Here is a 20852-nt window from a genome sequence, read left to right on the forward strand (position 1 = left end):
ATCACAATTTCAACCAGTGATATGGTCAGGACCTATATGTTCATAAAATACCCAAATTGGCTTGCAGTACGACAATTGCCACTTGATCCGAAAAATCATGCCCAGTATGCCGGACTACTATTCAATGTTATCAGTTCTGCCGACATTAGCGTTTTCAACACGTTGGATTATTCCTTGCCCTTCTAGTGTATTATTTTAATGAGTTTTATTTGATTTGATTTTGATTTCTTCTCTGATTCTTTATATAAGATGTATTCGTGGAGCCTGATAGTGATCCATCAGCTACTAGAGCTACCCAGGGACTGGACTATGCAGCGTATCCGAGAAATACAGTAACATTTGACACATCCGAAAATAATAAAATCATCGCAATTCCAATAACCAATGACAACCTTGTTGAAAATACTGAAAGTTTTCAACTAAGACTTGCCTTACCTTCAGGTGAATGTGGGAATGACGCCTCTCCGGTTATAAGCTCTACCTCAACTGCGAAACTAAACATCGAAGACCACGACAGTGAGTTATATCATATCATATCATATCATGATCAGTATGTCATCAGTTGTTACAACAGAAAGCTACTCTCTTGTGCGAAAATCATTGGGACACTTGAAATCAAATTTCTGTGAATTAAACATGGGCTGAAAATACATGATACGTTTCATAGCTTGCTGTTAAAAAATGTATTTATTACAATTTAACAAATTGCAACATTGCTTGAAAGGCGTCAGACTCCTTTTCCATTTTTGGTGAAGATACGCCTATATGGATTTCTCTCTCAATCTCTTCTTAAAAAATGTTTAGTTACACCACGGTCACTGAATGGGTCTACTATTAGTATTGTTTTGGCTTTTCAATACACCATGGCACACTTTGCTATACCACGTGTGAGAGATACTAGTGCTCTGTACTATATACATGGTATTATATCCAAAAGGCAATCTGCCTCGCAGGTAACTAAGTTGCAAACAGATACACATTTTAAATATTTTATTAGATAACTGCAATTATATACAAAATACAGATAACGCCACATAAAGCTCGCAGAGCAGGCGGCAAATTCATAATCTAATTACAAGCAAGAAGTGAGAAACCATGGAAAACACATGGAAACACATGTTTTTGTGGACACACCCTGTAGAGCCAATGATGATGACGACGATTTTACATGAGTAATTCGTGACGAGAGTGATCAGTTCACACAAAGGACTGTAATACAAAAATTTGGTATTATAGCATTGATCAATAAAAGCGTCGTACGGAGAGGAAACTTCAACTACTGTATATCAGTTCGGGGGCACTGCTAATTCAAAGATATTCTCTGATATCAAAGACGGGTCAGTGATTTCACATACGGGGTCTGTGATATCACATACGTCGTGCTTTTTGACAGCTCGGCACTAGATGCAGCACATCGGAACGAAGGTGACTGTATCAGAATATGCTTTCCTATGTTTAGCAAATATCTGCCTGTGCAAACATCATATGTATCTGTGCAAATTCTGACAAATGGTCCCAGAAAACACTTAGATTCCAAAATCGAGCCATTCATGGCCCAAATCCAACTTTTTGAAGTAATAAAGTCATGGGGGCAGTGAATATTTTGGCAAGGCAAAAAAGGAGGGGACCATGATTTTTTGGCTAGTCAACGAGGGGGGAGGGGAGCGATTTTTGGAGCGCATTGTGGCGGCACCTTTTCAAAAATATATTAAAAAAAAAAAAAAAAAATGGTAGGCCCCTACGGAAACGTTCAGGCCTAACCTCGTAGCCTGACTCTTGCACACGTGCATGGGATGAATTCGGAGAAATATGGACACTTGTATTTTATTGATATGGGTGGGGTTATGTTATGTTGGGTGGCTCAAAATAGATCAGCAAATTACGGTAAACCAGGCGCGTGCCCACTGCCCATGGGTGGGGCTTTGGGGCCTGCAGCCCCAGGTCTTAAAAAAAAATGAGGGCGACAGAGAGAAAGAGAGAGAGGGAGAGGGAAGAGGGAGGGAGAGGAAGGGAGTGACAGAGCAGTGGCATAGCCATGCCCGTATTTTTTTTTTTTGGGGGGGTGCTGAATTTGAAAAGGTGGATCTTTTTTCCAGGAGGGGGGGGGGCGATTTTGTAAAAAGTGGACCTTAAGATCTTCACAAACTTTGGACCTTTTTTTGACTAAATAAGCATAAAAAAACCTATTTTTTGTTCGCTACGGTCGCAAATTAGGTTTTTTTGGGACTTTTGCCCCACCGCACGGCCCCACTCTGCGTACGGGACGGGGCATAGCCAGTATGGCAGTATAGTGCCCCTAAAAAAATTGAAGGGGCGGAAAAGGGAGGGAAAAGGAAAAGGCCTACTTTTTCTGTCTGATTTTCCAAACATTGAAAGAAATATCCCGACAACTGAAAACAAATATAAAATATTAGTAAAACTGGGTTGAAAATCTTGTTTTGGCACAGCCACCCAGGCTCATTTCAATGTCCGGGCATTTTTAGGCAAAGGAAAGGGAGAAAGGTGGAAAGAAAACAAGAAGAAACGAGGAAGCGTACGTTCTGAGTCATTGCGCATCATATGTTCATGATTGAAATTTGTGACACGGAAGTCGCATCCACTGGAAATCCGTTCTAAAATACATATTATGCATTATCATGACATGATTATATGGCCTATAGGCTATGCTTAATCATGATGGTCGGAAAAATAAGTTAATAATAGGGGCCTAATGCAAAATGATGCACCAATTGGCTTTTAGTTTGAGGATAATATCCCCCTCACAAGTCGGGTCCGTTGAAATCTAGTATGCCCAAAATAATACCAATAATAAGTGTTACACCAAATGACTTTATTGTGCCTTTCATTATTTTTTTAAAATAATTCTCCAACTTCTGAGGGAGCACATCCCCCTCAGGCACCCTTCTCCGTCAAAAAAGAAAAGGCTAACTTGCAAGTATCCATATAGGCCTAATTGAGCAGGTTCATACCCATAAAATGTGTGCCCCAGAAGTCAGGTCCGCATGAAATTTGTTAGGAATTATAGGCCTATCTTTCATAGATATATGCCTATAGGCCTATTATAGCACATCCCCCTCAAGCACCCCTTGCGTCAAAACAGAAAAGCCTAAACTTAGGCTGAATTGGAGGAATTATTGAGCACGAGTATTCATATAGGCCTAAAACTAAAATTCGCGGCTCAGTTTGAAATCTGTAAAAAATATATGCTCAGAAAACAACCAATAAACATGTTGCACCAAATGAAATGGCTCCATTGGGGCTTTCACATTATAAAAATGACTAATTCGGAGGGGGAGGGGGCACATCGCCCCTCAGACACCCCTAGCGGCGCTGCCGCGCGGATGTTCATCCTTTTGAAATTGTGTGTAGTTCAGCCCCCCCGGCGGTCCCGGATTCTAGAAACGCCTAGTAATTCTAGTAATAACGATGATAATAATTTTAAGAAATAAAAATGTTTTATTGAAACAGTGACAAAAAATGTTTATAGTTTCTTCTTGGTATTGGTTGAAAATATTTCCATGAGTCCGGGCCTGAACAATTAACTTGCTACTCCCCATATAATGTTGCAGTTCAAGTATGAGTACTCTATGAAATATTGTAAAAGTTTGGTGCATTCATCACCACGTGATGAGTTTTGATGTGTACGGAGAATTGAAAGTCTGCAAAATGTCGTCGAGGGAGCAAAGTTATTCTGCAGCATTTAAGCTCAAAGTTATGAAAAAGAGCAATAATTTTTTTAACATTCCCCGATTTCTCACGTTCACTAGAAAGAGTGTATCCCGAGCCCGCGATTTAATTCATAAATTGGATAGTAAAATTAGCAGGCACTCAACTTGGGCTAGCTACAACCCTGATCATGCTGATTAGGCCTACTCGCAAAATTATTCCCGCTGCGACAGTTCACGTTCACAATATCGTTTGCGGCTGGGGTTTGAGACTAGGGAGTATGTGATTTATGAGACGTCTCTGAATTATGATACTGTCAGGTGACTCGGCACTGAAGAGTCTTTGATATCAGAGACGTCTTTGAATTAGCAGTGGACCCGAACGGGGATTTGCCATTTGGTCTAATACCATTTGGTCTAATATCCAGTTCGTCTACATCCATTTCGTCTAAACCCATTAGGTCTATAACCACTACGTTCACTAATCATTTGGTCCTTTAACCATTTGGTCTAATAATCATTAGGTCCGATAACCATTTAGTCTAATAATCAATAAGTCTAAAACCATTTAGTCTAACAACCATTTAGTCTAATACCCACTTGGTCTATAACCAATAGGTCTAATAGCCATTTGGTCTAATACCCATTTGGTCTACAAACCATTTAGTCTTACAAGCATTTAGTTTAATAACGAAATGGTATTAGACTAACCGGTTATTAGACCATACGAGTATTAGACCTAACGGTTATTAGACCAAACGGTTATTAGACCAAATGCTTATTTAAGAAATATTAGACCAAATGGTTATTAGACTATATGGTTAGTAGACATACTGGTTATTAGACCAAACAATATTAGACTAAATGGCCATTAGACTATATGATTATTAGACTAAGTGGCAATTAGCCTTTCTGGTAATAGACCAATTGAATATAGACTAAACAGGAATTAGACGAAATGGTATTAGACCAACTGGCAATAGACCCCCCGAACTGATATAAGCCCTTTTCAACTGTTCATCAATGATGAGTAAGTTCGGTTTTCCATGAATAACATTAGCATAAAGCTGTGGCGAGTTGGAATTCAGCATGTTACCTGTAATTATCTTGTTTACATACTCAATGAGCTGAGGACGGGCTTAATGAGTTCAGAATGAATGAATGTGGTTAACGATCCTGTCGTGACGCTTGATGTACATGTTATTGAAAATCATGCAACCATTGAGAACATGAGAAGCACTGTCAAATGGGTTGTTACATAGTAAGCATGACTTGGGATAAACACGAGGATAATAACAGTGCAACAGAGAATTACATTCAAGAAGTTACAGACGTGTCTTAAAGATGAACTTGACCAGATTATCAGCGATAGCAGTATTGGTGAGATTATTGTTTGAGATTTGCAAATTGATGCAAGGCGTGTGTAGAATTCTGCCTTGAGATATCTTAGTCTTAAACCTAGTGATACGGTTATTCAAATGCTGATTTTTGATATGATTGAATGTAGTAGATTGATTGCGCAAAACAATAGCCACTTCATTATCAAGAGAGGAGGTATATACGCACTCGTCGCCAGACCCACATACATACATATATGCATACATATTCATATATTTTATTGCATATAAAACCACAGTACAATACAAAATATATAATACAAGCGGAGCATAGCAATGCAATAATTACGCAACAATGAAGAAGACATTATAAATTTGTGGGAAACCAAAGATAGTTACATAAACGAATTTTTTATTCAATAATGAACAAATACATTTGGGCCACCAAAGCGGCATTATAAATCATTACATGAATAAATTACAAACAACATGAAATTGAACAGGAAGAATTAATTGATTTTAATGAGCCTGTATCGCAGTCTCCAAATGATGTTGGTTCCAATCATGGAACTGACAGAAGCATACTTGGCAACAGCCTTGGAAACACGTTTAGGGAAGCCAAGTTTCTTCAACCCACTTCGGAAACGGTGATGAATATGACCGAGTGACCCAATCACGAAGACAAGGATTTTGCAATCAAATCCGCACAATGTGAGCAAGTTACAAAGAGGAGTATACTTCTGGAACTTTGTGTTGTAACTTTCCTCAATGAAAGCATCGAAAGGACAAGTTATGATCACAGCGCTCAAAACATAGCAAAAACATGATTATAAGAAATTGCAATAAAAAGCAATTTTATTTCTGAAAACAGGAATGTATTCCGCCCTTTTCTGAACACTGGCAAAGAGTTGGAGGAACGGACTGAAACAAGTAGCTGGTTCCACAACTTAGGAGCTGTGAAAGCAAAAGCCTTATCAGCGGCTGACTTAAAAGAGCGGTAGTGGACTTTGGGCACATGCAGGCGAATGTCATCAGTGGCAGATCAAAGTCCTTGTCTTCCAGGGATATATAATGTCAAGGAGGATGGCAAATAATCCGGCCCCAAGCCAGCAAGGCACTTGTAAACATACAACATGGCTTTGTAGTAGACTCTTTAACTCACAGGCAGCCAGTGCAATTCACGGAGCAATGGGGAAGCATGGTCTTTTTTGGCTGCAAGAAAACTAATCTCGGCTGCCCAATTCTCTAGTCTTTGAAGACGAGCAATTTCAGTGACATTCGAACCCAAAAGTAAGATGTTACCATAATTCAATCCGGATAGAACGAGTGAGCGAATAACATTGTTACAAGTATCAAAGTCTTGAAAATGACGAATGCGAGAGATGTTACGGAGATGGTAGGTTATGCTGCGTGAGAGAGAAGTAACTTGGGTGGACATGGATATTTGGCTATTGTTGCGCACAGTCTCAGTAGGCTCAATCACAATATTACCAATGTAAAGTTTGACAACAGGCATGCGGCGTTTGTTGAAAGATGATAAAGCCACAAAAAACTCAGTTTTGTCATTGTTCAGCTTTAACCTATTACATTTCATTCAACTTTGGGTATCACTAATGCACTTGGTAAGTTTGGAGAGAGCTGAGTCAATAGACAAGTTACTGGATGGATCAAAACTGATGTAAAGTTGAACATCATCCACGTAAAGATGGTAAGATAAGCCATGTTTCTGAATAATTCTTCCAATCGGAATGGTATAAACAATGAATGATAGAGGACCCACTATGGAGCCCTGTGGCAAACCGTAGTCCAAGATACAATTGGCAGATTGGGCACCGTTGATGGAAATGCTGGAATTTGATGGAAACACAGGATACAGATCCCTTGCATCAACCCCACACACCCCCACACGATACATATGTACATGCAGTAGCGTAGCCAGCGTGGGGACAGGGGCAGAGTGATAAAGTGCCCCTCTGACAAAAAATGAAAGAGAAAATCAGGAGGGCAGATGAAAAGAAAAGGGGCAAGGAGCCCCCTTTATACCAAAATTCAGCCCGATCATGGGCCAAAATAGTGTAAAATACAAAATTGTACATTGTAAAGATAAAGCCATTTCCATCCTGATAATGGGCGAAAATAGTGTAAAATACTACGCGCGCACATCGTCCCAATAAAGCAATATTGTAACAAGTTTTAACAACATAGGTTTGTATAATATATATTTTCTTTGCATTAAAACTCAAATATATATTGCAGCATGCAATACCAAGATATTAAATAATTGTTGCACATTGCGCAATGCATGCAACTATTATAGGGACTAATATGCTTTATACCAGGTGGTGGCCGCATTGCATTCTCTAAATTCAGTAAATTGTCATCGTCAACCGTGTAATTGAATGGGATTATTTTGAAATTTTAAAACGCTTGAAATATCACAAACAAATAGGCCTATGTTGATAAATAATATAAATACAAGCTAAAACCTTTGGGGTTCGATAATGAACCCCACAAAACTAACCGAGTATATTGGAAAATGCCATACGGCCGGGCGGTTTCACAAGTTGCCGGCTCGATCATGTCATCCGCCGCCTGCTTTATACAAGTATGATTGTTTACTTTTGACTTTAGCGGATTATTCAGTCACGCAAAGAACCAGACAAGTTCCAGAAGATGCGGGAGCAGTGATTGTTACATTTGAGAGAATAGACACAACTCAATCAAGAAAAATATGTGAGTAAATATGTGCAAATTTCTAGTATATATTATCATTATCACCATCTTTTCCCTCATTCCCCCCTCAACCTGTTCCTCCTCCTTCTCCTCGTCCCCGCCTCTCCTCCTCCTCCTGCTCCTCACCACCACCACGTTCTTAAACATAATCATTGTCATTGTCATCAATAGTATAACCATTCTTTTTTATCAAATGTACTGAAACCATCTTGCATTGATATTGCAATATCTTTCGATACAATACAGAACCGTAGTGTTTCTGAGTCTGCATAAGACCATAATGATAACACTAAAATCTCCAAAAAAATAATGTGATTTGATGGATCCCTTCGTATGTATACACTTGGATGACGCTTTATTTCCTCTCTTTCACCTAGTTTTATTTATTTATTTATTTATTTTTTTTTTTTTTTTTTAGCGGTAGAGGTTTCTGGGAGCCTACCATCTAATAATATCGGCACAATATATGCCACTGAAACGGTGGACTTTCAAATGACCGGAATTCATGAAGTAACCTTTCCATCAGGTGAAAGAGCTGCAGGAATAACAATACCAATTGTTAATGAACACTACATAGAGTTAGATGAGATATTCTATGGTGGAGATTGTTGGAGCTGAGGAGGTGAAATTAATCAAGGAAGGAAGAAAACGACTGTTACCATAAAGAACGATGACGGTAATTATTATTGCCAATGCTAGCGATATTTAAACATGAGCAATAGCTTTGTACAAAATGTTGATTATTTCCGAATAGGCCTATATTTTATACCGTGTTTTCATTCGTATTTACAGCATATTTTTATATCCAGCGTATTGAGCAGAGGGTATTAGAATCAGTACACGAGATACAAATTCTTGTACAGAGAGGTCCATTGGTTGTTAATGGGGTTCATATTGCACCATTCCTTGAAAAGGACACCAACATTAGTAAGTAAAACAAACAATATAAATGTTTATTGTACCTTATAATACCCCTGTCAGACTTGCCACTGCGGTAAGCAGAATAACGTATTACTATACTTCATAAATATTTATTAGGTAATCCAGACATCTTATTGGTTAATAACGCCAGCATCCGAGTACGGTATTTTGACTACTTCCCGCGCTTGTGCAATTACACGCACGTGGGACGTGGGGAAGTAGTAAAATTTTCCGCACCATTAATACCACACGGTGTCTCGACCCCGCGCGTCACCGTTCCTCGAACGTAGCATTATGCTAAACAATGGTGATTCTGCAGATGCGTTTACCGTGAAAATGGCGTCTGCTGCAGTTATTTTGCCGAGATTACCGATGGATAATAACACGCGAATTTGATGTTTTATGAAACAAAATAAGATATATTAGAATAATATAGGTCAACATGTAAATTGATTGAACAGGAATACTCCAATAAAATAAGGCAAGCAAAATAATAAGTCTATTTACCATGCCGGCCGGTACGTTGACTGGTGTGTGTTTTGACTTTTGTTAACGATTTTACCGTGATAGTGAAAATATGTATGAGTATAGTAAAACAAGTCGTCAAAACTACTGGTCCCTCGGTGTTGGATGATTTGACGCGTCGGGAAGTTATCAAATCTAAAATACTAAAATCAAATCTTTCAAAATTATTTTTTATTCACAAAATTCCTCTATGATGTGTTGAGGTAGATAATTGTCCCCCAAAAGGTATACAATCGTCAACCTTTAAGAAGTTTGTCTGCACAAACTTTAATTTTGAAGATTTAAGAATAACATTTTCCCGGAAAAACACTTTTGAAAGATTTTATTTTAGCGTTTTAAATCTGATCGCGTTAGTAGTCAAATAACTCATCACCTCGGGACCAGTAGTTTCAAGACTACATCCCCGCAAAACGTGTTGTATTTGTATATTAGCCAATGAGAAACCTTGATTGTATCCAATGCGAGTGCGTCACGCCACTCAGCGACAAGCGGGATGACAGTATTAAACCAGCATTCCGGTACCTGTTACTTACTGTGCATTATTCAAATTATTATGGCAGTATAATAATAAAAATATAAATAAGCAGAATTAAACCATAAACCAGCAGAAAATAAAGTCATTAATCGGTTGTTTGTAGCTTTACAATAGTTTCTATCAAGACAATGACTGTTGTTTGTATCCATCAAATGTTAAAATAAAATGTATCATCCCTGACCCCCCCCCAAAAAAAAATCCATGATTAGTATGTACTATGTCTATATCTGCGTAATAAATTTGGTTAGAAAATCTGAACAATGTTATTGTTGTTGTTTAAAGCTGTAAACACAAACAGCAACAGGAGTAGTAATGCAGTAGCCGCTATAGACTACAAGATTGTATCCAAGACGTTGACATTCTCTGGCACAACGAGAGACTTTGTCAAGGCATGTCCTGTTGAAATCATTGATGATGAAGACATAGAAGATCTGGAAACATTCTTTGTGTCGATCTCCAATGAAAATCTACACATTGATCCTGAGCGCAGGCGAGCCACAATCACCATAGTTGACGATGACGGTAGGCAATCCAAAATATTGGAACATATCTCCAAATCCAAATCAAAGCAAATGCTCGGATATATTTCTGAAAGTTTGATGACGAATCTACACTGGTGGTGCGGTGTATAAGCTTTATAACACGATTTTCAAATAAGGAGTACAAGGTCATTCAGGGGTCATTTCTGGTTATTGACCAGGCACCTACAACTGTCTTCATCTGCAAATTTCCATTACACTACATTTATATGACTAGCACATAGCAGGGGTCATTTCCGGCCTAAGCCATTAACCTTCTGAATACACAGCACAATCTGATGATTTGCATCGATGCACTAACTACGGCCATAATATAATGCAAAGGAGAAAAGTACGTGCAGGTTATGGCTGTAATGCCTGGTGGTTGTGGTTGAAACATTATCTACCGTTGTTACCTTATGTAACTATTAAGTTTGTTTTATTTAATATTACATAGTACTATGTATGTACATGTACCATTATACTGTAATACAGGTCGAATTACCTGTTCCGTGAACGAGCAAACCACTCTATCCTTGAACGAAGACCAGCGTTATATACAAGTGACCTGCACAAGACCCAGCGCATCTTATGGTACTACTTTCAGTAAGTAAAACAACTCCCAAAAAACAAGAACCTGTGCGACGTCATAGGTCTAATTTTACCCCCACAGAGAGCAAAAATGAAATTGGCTCTGATTTTGTAAAAAAAAAAAATTGTCTCAAATTATGTGGCTTCTTGCAAGAAATCAGCAAAAGAATAGTTTTAACTACCTAGAGTGCTTTGACAACAAGATAACACAGCAATTGTCAATGTCAAATGGGCCCAATAGAACTCACTGGGTATTGTTCTATTTTGATGTGTTTTCAAGGTAACGAAACATCATACAAAGTGCAATCTACTATTCTTCTGATTTACTATGGAAAGGTAATAATTTGAGACCGTTTTCACTCCATGTGGAGCCAAACTTAACCATATGACGTCACAATCTTACTCTATTACGCATAACCGTATGTCGTAGATAGGTCAAACTATTATTATTATTATTATTATTATTATTATTATTATTATTATTATTATTATTATTATTATTATTATTATTATTATTATCATCATTGTTATTATTATTATTGTTGTTGTTGTTATTGTTGTTTTATTATTATTTAAGTACTAACGGCAATTTCGGAATCAGCAACTCCAGGCACAGATTTCAAAACTTACAGCACAACTTGGCGGTTCCCAGCAAACGTTAATACCATCACAGAAACTATTGATTTGCTTATTGACGACGATGAAGGTGAAGTAACCGAGACATTAAGACTGAAGCTAGTTGAACCTAACAGTGATACAGCAGTCACTGTTATTACCATTGAAATTCAAGACAATGACGGTACGTGTGATTAAATATCATGACAATATTTCAATTATTTCTTATCTTTTTTCGGATAGCTATCAAGTGATTCCAGTGATACTAACATTTAATATCATTATGACGTCATAATTTCAGATGCAATTATACGGGTATAATGCATGGATTGATGTGTTCTGGTTCCGTAGCGTGTAAACTGCGTTTACTGGTCCACGATTCAAAGTCCCAGTCATGGTATATTTTGGGGAAAAAAGATATAGACGTCTATAGGAAACATCCCAAAAGTTCGGTGACGTCATATAAAAGAAAGTACTTTCGTTAGGTTGACCCCTTCCTCTCCCTCTCTCCCTCCCACCCTCCCTTCCTTCGTCCCTCCATCCATTTCTTCCTCCCTCCATCCATCGCTGTAACGTAATTGTGAAATATTGAAATTTCCAACCTCAAAAGATCGACATTGACCAATATTTTAATCAGTTTGACAAACGTAAGCGGACTTTTTAAAGTCCGTAATGGAAAGAACTTTTATGCATATGACGTCATCGAACGTTTGGGCTGCTCAGTTAATCTGAATCCATTTTGAGAGTTACAAATTTAATATTATTATCGGTGTACTTGTTCGGGTTTACAGGTTACATTGTTGGAAGTTTTGGTTTCGATCAAGGCGCTTATGAAATTATTGAATCGTGTGGAGATCTGCGTTTTACAATCATTAGACAGGGCACAAGATCTGGAAAGGCAGCAACCCTTCGTAAGATTATCTTTGTGTTGTCTTTCCTTTTCAATGTAATATCTTAATCTGTATGTTTTAGCTCCAATAAAACAGATATCCGCACCATATAAGAGTTTGAAATCTACAAATTGTAAAAAAAACCTTAATATTTGCTTGGCGATCGCTACCAGTTCTATTGCAACTTGAAACTACTTTTAATATCGGCCTTCCAGCCTTCTGATTTCGTTAATGAAAATGACACCGACTTCAAGTCTCTTTCTATTCCCAATTTCCCGTTTCCATTTGATATACATATTAGATATTGCTTTATTTTTTGCGTACCTAATATATTATTTGTACACAGGCATAACTGCTTCAAATGGAAAAGGAACTAATGGAGCTACCTATCTATATGACTACCTGACAAAAGAAGCTATAATTACATTCATTGAGAACCAACAACAGCAGGGGGTCTCGTGGAACATCCGAGAAGATAATGACCAAGAAGGGTCCGAGATATTTACTTTGACTTTGAGTGAAATATCGGATTCTGGTGAAATTACCTTGGACACGGCCAATGTTACTATCAATGACCGTTCAGGTATGTAGCTTTTGTGAGCGATCGTAGTTTCATCTTGTATTATAGAACGGTTGATTACATTTATGGTGTCTTGCCCGCTAAATTTGAAATAGGACAAGCTATTATAACAATTGCAAAGGGAACACCAGCACAAGAAAAGAACAAACAGGTGCTAGATAAAATTTTCAAAGGATACACTTTATGTTCTCCTTTGGATAGTCGCATTGTTACTCGGAAGAATTTATCAAGTTATACAATCATAAAAGTAACAAACCTCTGATCATTAATGAGATATACGCCTTCCGTCAACGAACCGTCAGGATAAACATTTTTGAGCTATTGTATATTGCTTGATAGGTAGATGTTCGTAACAAAATTGCCTTTGAAAGATCATGAATACTGATTACGAGTTGGAGGAAAATAATTGACATACCAAGTTATTACAATGACTCACCATTTATGTTTTTACTCTCCTTTGTTCCTGGTTTATTGCCTTGTTTTTCATACATTTGTCATTGTCCAAAATTCCACCTGGCCGGCACCTCATGAAAGCGATGTTACCACAGAAGCGTTGACTCTGTGCATATGACTGCATTGACATATATCTTAATTTGGTATTCTTTTTTCCCAAAATATTTTGCTTTATAACCGACTGTAAACTATTGAAGAAATGATAAACACCATCATATGCCTCATTCGTAGTGCAATCCAAATGAAAATATTCCGTTCCGTTCTTCGGTTCTTTTATAGTAAGCTATGCCGCACAAGATAGTCAACTAACCTTTGACGAATCATCGGGAACCCAGCCTGTTTACTTCATTAGAACCGGAGATTTATGCAAGATTGATGAGATTGGTACGTATTATAACCTTCGTCCATTTAATCTTCGGCACATTTGTATAGTACTAAAGTTAAGTATAAATTACTCGTCGCTATAACGTCATATTGTACGCGCGCCCTCGCGAGATCGGGCTATTGCATTTTTTAATCTCCAACACAGGGGTGTTGATTTCAAATACAGTCACCAATTCAGGTAGCATCATATGAAATTCGCACTCCATGCGTGGAATATTAAATTTTAAATGGAATAACCCATCAGTATTAAGAGGACATGCAGCCACAATTGATCTATTTAACGGTTTCGTAGGACAGATGTTTCAAATGGACAAATCATATATTAAAATGTTTAAATGAGTCTTGATAATCCTTTCTGCCATGTTGGCAAATTTGTACCCTACGATTTTAGGGGTGTCCCCTCTATCCCTCTATCTATGGTTGATACAGTGACTGTGTCATGTAAATGTTACTACATTTTGAAATGCAATTGTATAATATAGCTACACACTTTTGAGATAGCATATTATTCTTACACATATTGTTAATTGTCCGTGTTTAACAGTGGTGGCAACCAGGCCCGGTACAGCGCGACCAACCTTAGACTATCTAAGTATCCTTAGTCGAATTGTTGTGTTTGGTGTTGGGTCTGACAAAGCATCAGCTGCCTTGACCATCGTCGATGATGATGCTGTAGAAGAGTTGGAATCATTCACCATTGGAATTCAAAGTCCTTACACTCAAGATGTAGCAGTAACAACCGTGAACATACAGGATAATGATGGTATTAAAAAAAATAAATTTGATATTATGTTAAAGGGAGAAAGTACATGTTATATATGTACAGTAACCTCGTTTACATTTTATATCGGTCGAGAATTTGGGTCTTCAATATTTGATCGTACCGTGAAATTTCATTAAAGGAAAGAAGAACCACCAGCACAAGTTTCTTTGAATTTACACATTCTGGGGTCAAATGTCACATTAAGGTCAAATTACACTCAGTGGTTGCCAGAAATGTTTGTTCAAACTTTGATCAAACCTTTGACCAAATTGACCCCTGTAAATGATTAGTGACCTTTTCCTACCTCAATTGCTATCACCCATTTTGTATACGAATGATATGAGTGTGCTTTGCCCTCCCCAAGTGTTACCAAAAGTCTCAATCTATGGGTCTAGCACACCAACTACCAATAGCTATAATACGCCACTAAAATTGACACAGAACATCCATTATGCTTAGTTTTAGGTCATGTAGGCTTTGACAAGTCAACATACAGCGAAGTGGAGAGTTCGGGGGCTGTCATTCTAACGGTTATAGTTGATAGTTCCATTACACCTGCAACAGTTGGTAAGTTGATGTGTCAAATTTAAAATAATACTGTAATAATAATAAACTATACAATATTATCGTTGTGATGTACTCGTACTGACTTCTTCATAATAAAACACGAAGTTTCTAACGCAGAGGGCGCCTATTAACAATGTGACAGAAACGGTATTGTACTGCTGAATATTACAAAACATTGCCCTCTACTCTCCGTGTATTTCGCAGAGTCGATACTTCATCGCTGAGACACGAGTGGATTGTATATAACCAATGAGTAGGTTGTCTTTTTCCAAAACATTATAAACCGTGCTGCCTCATTGGCTAGAAGCACGTCACTCAGCGATAGAGTATAAATTTAGCTTGAGACATTACAAAAATACTATTGTGTGTTATTTCAAATCCACTCAACTTATATGGCTAAGTGATAGAACTTATGGTCAATGGTTTTATCGCAAAGCGATATAGTCAGATAAATTACTATTCCTATTAACGAGAATCCCGCACATTTTTACATTAAAAATGTGTAAAAGAAAACCCACACATCCACATTTCACCTACAGACATGGACTCTTATATCATGGATATTTAAAATATCGACATATGTTTGTCGATGTGTTATCATACCAAGTCCCGACAAGATCGGTATAAAAATACTCAATCAGACATTGGAGGAGGGGGTATAGGATGTGTCATCTGACACATTAACACCTTTGTGAATGTCCTTGTTAGAGCTGAAGCACAGGAAGTAACATACACAAACAACATACAAATAAATTAAAAGTAAACAAAATAATTTTAGAAATATTGCTTTTTCTAGTAACACAAAGATTAATTGGTGTGAGTAATATCAGATTTTAATACTTCCTCGCTAAAGTATCGAAGCCCGCTATAATTACATAAAAACGAGCAATACTAAATAGCTTCATTTTTAGGAATGTTTCATACGACTGTTTTATACTAACTTTATGAGCTTTCGATGGCCTTTTGTGTCATCTTGTCCGGAATAAGTGCACGCAAAAATTGCGTTATTAATGCTCATGTACCCCCACCCCCCACCAACCCCCATACATGACTACGCAGCTGCTTTTATAATATGATGCCAAATGAAGACCTGAGCGCAAGAAGACCGTAAGTCCACTTGGCGCCTCAACATGTATACATTAATGTTGCGTGTAATTTCGTATAGTTTGGAAATGTTTTATACATGTTCAGGGGCCAAAATCAATCTTTCACCACCTTTCAAGATGTTTTCATCCTGGAACATGTATATATTAAGCATTATAAAACCCTAAGAAACTATACGTAACACTATACATGTTGAGGGGCCAAGTGGACTTACGGTCTTCTTGCGCTCAGGTCTTCAAATAAAAAGATTACTTTGCGTCTGACATCCTGTCAACCAGATTGAAAATGCCTTGATGCGCAGGTCAGCAATAAATCACACCGCGCCTTTGCCCTGACGTCAGACGCAAACTAGACTTTTTAATTCGGTCTCAGATAATACCTATGTGAGAAGTACGATATCATTTCTTTAACATTTGTATTTGGAATATAACCATGATAACCCCTTGCCAGAATTGTTCTCAAACTAACTAAAACGTTTTATGCCACCAATCTGCTACAGAAGTTCAAACGGTTGACGATAGTGGCACTGCTATAGGGGAAGCGATTATACGCCAATAAGAACAACTATAGATTTCAGTGCCTCTGATACATCTAAGACATTTTCTGTGCCAATATTGGATGATGGTGAGACGGAAGATGACAAAACATTCACTGTGGCTATTGTTAGTACGACATCAGGTGTGGCATCTGGAATAACGGAAACCATTGTTACCATTATGGACGATGATCAACATACAGGAGGTATGAAATAGGCTAAAAAACCCGAAAATAACAGTTGTTTTCTTCGGAAAGGTTTTATTACTGATGTGTCTTTATTTAAACACACAATTCTACACAGGTCATAATGATCACTAGCCCTGAATAAATTAATATTGATGTCTTATGACGTGACGGGACTCTGACAGATATCTCTGACATTGATTTAATCGAGTCAACAGGGAGTCAAGTTAACAAAGTACAGACTTGACATTTAATATGGAATATTTTTCGCAAAATTCCAAGACTAGTCTGGACGGAGTCTGCATAGACCGCACGGGCTAAATATTAATTGGGGTGTGTCGGGAGATGCTGTAATATAATTGTTTGATAGATAATGTGCTTTCCATATGTTTACAGTATGTTGCTCATAATGTAGTGAATTTGCCTAAAATGGCGGGTTTAGGGAGGCTGAATTTGAGCTTTGTGGGGGACATAATTTCGGACTTTATGCAACATGGTTCTGTTATTATCGAATTTATAGGGGTTTGAGGTGATATTTCTTAATCTTCGTCAGTAACTGGCATTAATCAGAGCTGAAATACACTTACAATGTACCAGGTTTTTGAACAGGGGAGGAGCTTAAAATATGGCTCTTAAAACCTGTACGTACTCAGAAAGTTTGAATGCCCCCCTGGGGTCAAATGTTATAAACGTACGGTACAAAAACAACTGTGCGGATTCCTGGTTGTCCAATGAACTCACACTGTTTCTTTGTGTACAGTAAGTTTATAACATTTGGCCCCAGGGGATCATTCAAACTTTCTGAGTGCGTACCAGTTTTAAGAGCCATATTTTTTAAAGCTCCTCCCACTTTCAAAACTGGTAGATCAAATGTGCATTTCAGTTCTGACGAACACTTATTGGTATTTAAGTTCAGTAAAAATCGCCTCAAACCTCAATAAATTGATAATATCAGAATAATGTTGCTCAAATTCAGAAATTTTACCCCCACAAAAATCAAATTCAGTCTCCTTAAATCCGCCATTTTAGGCTAATTCACTTCATTATGAGCGCCATAATGGAAACTAATGGAAAGCATATTTTCTGTCAAACAATTATTTTACACCATCTCCCGACACACCCCAATTAATATTTAGCCCGTGCCGTTTATGCAGACCTCTACAAGACCAGTCTTGGAATTTTGAGAAAAAGTATTCCATATTAAATGTCAAGTCTGTAATTCAATATTAATACAAAACAGGATTCTTTTTTGCATTGCTTGTATGCAAGTAAGTAGACCATCCCGCATTCTTGGTATGGCAGAATATGTGAATAATTCGTTTCAAATACTGGATTTTGCTTAAAAAAATATGTAATGGTAAGAATTAAGCAAATGTTACCTTTTGTATTTATCATTAGGCATCTCATCGAATATTATCATCTGGATCGTTTCTGGATCTGTCACAGTCGTATTCATTCTTCTGGTCATCGGTATCTGCGTGTGTGTGTATGTTATCCGTAATGGCACAAACCGAACGACTGCTTCATCTATTGCTCCTCCCAGAGAGCAACTTCAAATGAGTTTGTTTAATCAAACATATACGCAATCACGCATGTATTTGCCAAATCGATACCCCGATTTATATTATAATTAATAGCGTGATTCATCATTAGCCGGCTGCCCTGGTTTTCCCTGTTTGTAAAGTGTGTTTTTGCAAATATCGTGGGATTGCAAAATTAAATTCTTCACTACAACCCGGACACTAAAAGGTGATGGCAATGCATTTCTCACATTTACGAACCTAGCTGCTACCGCATAATTATTATCAAGTTAAAATAGGCTTTAAACGTCAAGGTTAATAACACCAAAAACACATGTTACTGTCCGGGTTGGAGAGAAGGTTTTTAATTGTGCAATCTCAAAATATTTACAAAGACACACTTTACACGCCGCGAATATTATATAGTAGCTCGAATTTATTTGTAACTCGGATTGCTTTTACTTCCCGCAAAATGCCGATAAATTAACAACTTTACCCGACTTCTAAAACTAAAATTACGTGACATATGTTGAGATACCCTGGGCAGCCACTCCATAAAAATAGAGTTAGGACATATCTTTGTAGTATGGTGAAGGTAGGGGCAAAACTGAAAGGAAACAGAATAACAGATGAAAGCTTTTTAAATGTACTGATTCTAGGAGGTAATACTACCGATGAGCTCACTGTCAGTTGTAGGTTGTCTAGACTGGATGACTTAGAATATTCACTACCGTAAAACCTCTTCTACAAGCATATAAAAGTGCTTTTGGTGAAATCTAAATTAATCCAGGCGCCATCCTTCGACAGAGTTATAACATTATGGAGTTTGAGCAAATAAATAACCGATACATGCTTATGGAAACAAGTTTTATTGTAAGTCCAAACTATTGTATTGGCATATTTTCGGCTGTGTCGTATTAATGTTGCTTTCATCAAAAACACTACATGCTTATAAACGATGTTTTACGGTATTTTATTTAGGTGGTGGTAACGTAGAAATAAGTATGAATAATTAAAGTCTGACAGACGTATCCATGAGTAGATTTACTACATTAAGAATTTAAGACACTATCAGTGATCCCACCGAAAGCGTACAAATATTTGTGTGGAAATAGCTTAAAATTGAGGAAAAGTCGATAAAATTGTCATTGGATAGATTCTCATGTGAACAAATTACCAACAAGGAAGAAAAGAGCTGTGTAGAAAGCCATGAGGATTCATTCAACTGTGTAGCTACAAGTGTCCGTACGACAGACCGTCGACTAAATATTGACTAAAAGTCACTTGCAGTATATGATAGAAGATATTATATTCTTCATCATAATGCTAAAATCGACTGATTCTGATATACAAAATCACTGACAGTGCTCTTAAATGACTTTATTAAATCATAATAAATGAATCCCTCAATAACTTTGTATTATTGTACATAATACGTTTTTTTCTTTTTATCGTAAAATCATTTGTTTCGTATTCATGTGGTAGTCATGGGTATACGTATCACTTACCACATTTAACAGTTTCCACCTTCTATGATCTAAAACATCGGTGATGAAGCACTCCACCATTGTTGGACGATTAAATGCAGAAATAATCACTTTAAATCATACAAAATCACTTCCCTTCCCCCATTCAGCCATAATTTTACGATTGTCCCGACACAGCAGAAGAGCACGTGAAAACATCATAATCTCCCGGGGCACAGATCAGCTCACAGATATACTGCCACACTAATCGTGACGATGCAACTTTGTAAAATCAGCGCGACTGATGATGATCTCAAATTTCCCAAGCAATGTTAGCCGTTCATGTAAACAAACTGTGTGAGGGCGCCAGGACAATTTTACGGCGGTGAAGTCGATGTCAGGTGGTGCATAACACGCTGAGGCAAATTCCGTTACAGTATCTTCTAAATTTGACGTAGTGGTTGTATGGTGGCGTAGTGATAGTAAATTATTATTATAACTAATGAATAGCGCCATTAAAATGTGATTCAATTTCATACTCTCCATGCTATTAAGTGGTGGCCAAGAACTGCTTGTGCAGTAGTTATGTAATGTAAGCGTAATAGTTAGATGAATACTTTTCTAAATGCACTGGTTCTAGTGTGTAATACTAAGGTTACAACTGTTGGCAATATTTTGGTTTAGGTACTGTCAACATACAAGTAATCATTAATAACATAGGTAGGTCGTAAAGACATAAGTAGATGAGGTACACTTTAATTTGAACATTAAATTAAAGGCACTATTAGTGATCCCACCAAAAGCGTTAACAGATTTAAAATTGTGAGAAATAACTAAAAAGTTAAGGATAAATATTGAGCAAATAAATAACCGACCTGTAAAAAAATAGCAAAAATAAGAAAATACAGGGTGAGTAAAAAAAAACTGCAATAGAGCAAAGAATCGATATTTATGTAAGAACCAAG

The 20852-nt window shown here is 37.4% G+C and overlaps 1 long non-coding RNA gene across 1 annotated transcript; it reads left to right on the forward strand.

Moving 5' to 3' along the window:
• The first annotated feature begins 394 nt into the window (after positions 1-394).
• LOC140149821 (uncharacterized) lies at positions 395-8237 on the forward strand. Its single transcript, XR_011858741.1, has 3 exons — positions 395-516; positions 7634-7735; positions 8154-8237. It is a non-coding gene; the product is annotated as an uncharacterized lncRNA (long non-coding RNA).
• The last annotated feature ends 12615 nt before the right edge of the window (positions 8238-20852 follow it).

Source organism: Amphiura filiformis, chromosome 4 (genome assembly GCF_039555335.1).
Source record: "Amphiura filiformis chromosome 4, Afil_fr2py, whole genome shotgun sequence".
In the NCBI taxonomy this organism is placed as follows: domain Eukaryota; kingdom Metazoa; phylum Echinodermata; class Ophiuroidea; order Amphilepidida; family Amphiuridae; genus Amphiura; species Amphiura filiformis.